This window comes from Empidonax traillii, unplaced genomic scaffold (genome assembly GCF_003031625.1).
Source record: "Empidonax traillii isolate 1590-97213 ecotype Southwest subspecies unplaced genomic scaffold, ASM303162v1 scaffold3201:size31392, whole genome shotgun sequence".
Lineage (NCBI taxonomy): Eukaryota > Metazoa > Chordata > Aves > Passeriformes > Tyrannidae > Empidonax > Empidonax traillii.
Genome location: NW_020958394.1, coordinates 1 through 3,126, shown reverse-complemented (window position 1 = coordinate 3,126; position 3,126 = coordinate 1).

Here is a 3,126-nt window from a genome sequence, read left to right as displayed (position 1 = left end):
CAGAAGGTCCCCCCTGAGCCTCCTTTTCTCCAGGCTGAGCCCCCCCAGCTCCCTCAGCTGCTCCTGCTGCTCCAGCCCCTTCCCAGCTCCCTTCCCTTCCCTGCACACGCTCCAGCCCCTCCACGTCCTGTACCTGGAGACCCCAGAACTGCCCCCAGCACTGGAGGTGCCTCAGCAGTGCCAGCACAGGGACAGGCACTGCCCTGGGTCACACCTGGTGACACAAACCATGATGCTCCTTGTCACAGTAAATTCCTGGACTGCCCCCTCTATCTCCCCAAGAGATACACACCCTCCCCCCTCACACTCAGCACAGCTGGGGTGATTCCCACCCTCTCCACTTGGTCTGTGTCACTCCAGCAGTGTCCCATCAGACCCACACCACGAGTGTGCAGCTTACTGTCCAACTTTCATCCTCAACACCTCCCCTCCCCACAGCAGGGCACCAGGCTCCTTCCATGACAGATTACACCTCCTCAATCATCCTGGTGCCTGCAGCTGGCTGGTTCTGCTTGAACCCCAACCCTCAGCACTGCCCTGGTGACCCACAGCCCATTTTCAGGCCACATTTGTCACTCTTCAGTCACAGACCACACGAGCAGCCCTCCCCTGCTCCGTGCCATTTACAGCTTTAACCTGCACAGTCACTGCCCCTCCAGTGGTGACTGAGACCCCCCCAGCCCCAGTGCCCCTCTCAGCACACCCAGACCCCTTAACAGGGCTGTAACTCGTGCTCTGAGCATGTTTATTTAACCACATTTTTATCCATCACAGGTTGGCACTTTCTGGGGCTCTGGGTTCTTTCAGTCTCACCTACTTGAGCAGTTTATTGGCACAGAAATCAAATCTCACTGGATCCACGACTGCAGCCAGAAACAGCCCTGACACCTTATCCTAGAAAGAGCCAGCAGCCCTTGCCAAGGAAGCACCTGTGGCCAAGCAGCACCGGCTGCTCCTCACTCCCTGCACCCTGGCAGGCGTTCCCAACCCTTCCCTCCCTGCTGCAGGACCTCAGGGTGACTGCTCTTCCCCTTTCCCTGTGCCCCACACCCTCACCCACACCGACTGCTCGCTCCCCTCCAGGACTACCAGACCCTTTCCGTGGTCAGAGACGCCTCCTGAAGCCTTGCAGGTTTTTTCTAGTCCATACTGCGAGCACAGGGACGGAAACACCTCCCTGCAACGACAGCTTGCAAAGCTGCTCTCCCTTTTTGGGGCCTGTCACCACCACCAGCTGCTCACCCAGGGCCCAAGGATGCTGAACACTCTGGTTCTGGTGATGCCAGCCTAAGTTTCCCTCTCTGTTCCTCCCTGAAGTGTTCCTGCTCGCATCCAAGATGCCCAGAAATGGGAGGAACAGGAAATTGAGGGTGGTTGTCATGGAGGACGTTCCCAGAACAATCTCTGTATCCCTCGAGGTCCTCTGAGAGCCAGGTTTGAATTTTATCTCAATCCTCCCTCCTGGCCTTGCTGCTCCTCCAAGGAGGAAGGGAATCACCATGGGTGTGAACAACCCCGAGGCAGGAGGGTTGAGTAACGTTCAACCAGCACTGGGATGGTTCTGCCCAACTCCAGCTCTGCCTTTTTGGGACAAGGTCCCCCTGGGAAGACCTTGGGGCAGCCTGTGCCCCCCACAACACTCCTGGAGCAGCCACTCAGCACCACTCACACCCACCAGGGCCAGGGCCAGACCTCAGCCATAACCCCCAGCACGGATTTCCCTGCGCTGTTCCCTCAGAAATAACCCCCAAACCTTCAGCCAGGACAGTTCTCATGGTTAAAAACTCTGCACTCCCAGATCTTTGGGGCTTGGGAAGCGGCCTGGGAAGGCAGGAGGGACAGACACAGCACCTGTATAAGGTGATGCATCCCCAAGGGACTGGCTTTGCACTGGCTCTGGGTCACAGCAGGAACACCAGGAAAGGCTGAACACACCAACTTCCAGGGCTCCCAGCCCCAAAAGGGAGCGTTTGGCATCTCCAGAATCACACACAGAGAACTAAATATTATCCTTTCTAATAATCCCCATTAGGAAGCCAGGCTCAGGAAATCGCTCTGCTCTTTCTTCCCCACAGAGAAACAATCCCAAAAACCCCTCTGTGAGGCAGCAAGTCCCAAAGCCTGACTCGGACATTGTCTCTGGGAAACAAACCCACTATTATCCCTTCCTCACAATGCTCCACACGAGATTAATTCAGATTTTCCCAAGGAACTGCACTGCCCTCCCCACCGTGCCCTCACTCCAGCTGAAATCACTCTTTTCCTGGAGGGAGAAGTTCATTCTTTCCCAAGGGAGCCCAGTTATGCCAAAAGGCCACAACTGTTGTGAGCCCCTGGGGCTGTGTCCTCACCTGAAGACAGAACTCTGAAGGATTCCCTCCAGGCCAAGCATCCTTCACTCCCTGTTCCTCCCTGGTCTGGGTAGCTGTGATGTGAGCAGGAACACTCCCAGAGGCTGCAGCACCCCAGAACAGCTCAGGGCTCCTTAAGCCTCTCTTTCTCCCCCTTCAACGCACTGTACAAGGGGGAGACTCAAAGGAATTCTAACCCCAGGTATTAGAGCCAAGGAATGCCTGGAAAGCTCAGTCTGCACCTCCTTTCGGTCCCTGGTGCCAAGCACCATCAGTCCCTCCCTGCTCCCAGGGCAGGGAACTGTGCCCCCATCTCCAGCCACAGCTCGCTGGGGTTACAGCTCTTGTAAAAGGGAAGGAAGGTGCTGGCCTGGAAAGGATTCCCAGTCACAGGATCCCCTGGAATTGCTGTGCTGCTGCTCCTGCCCATCCCCTCCTCATGCACAACATTCCACTATAGGCAGGTAAAGCTATTTTTGTTCCTCCAGCTGTACCTGTTCTATTTTCTGAACTCTGTGCTCATCGGAGAGAAAAAAACCCATGACTTTTTGGTGCACAGTGATCCAAACTCCGACGCCAGACAGGCCCAGCAACCCCCTGCCTGAAAATAGCACCGAGTAACTCAGCAAGAGCCCGACAGGTTCAATCATCACCACGATCCTGACCCTCAAAATACTATTTTAGTGCTCCTGAGACAATCTCTGATTGTTCTTTGCTCCTTTTGGGATGTGATATTTGACTCACAGCTGGAGAAACAAACAGCCCCGTGCCAAGT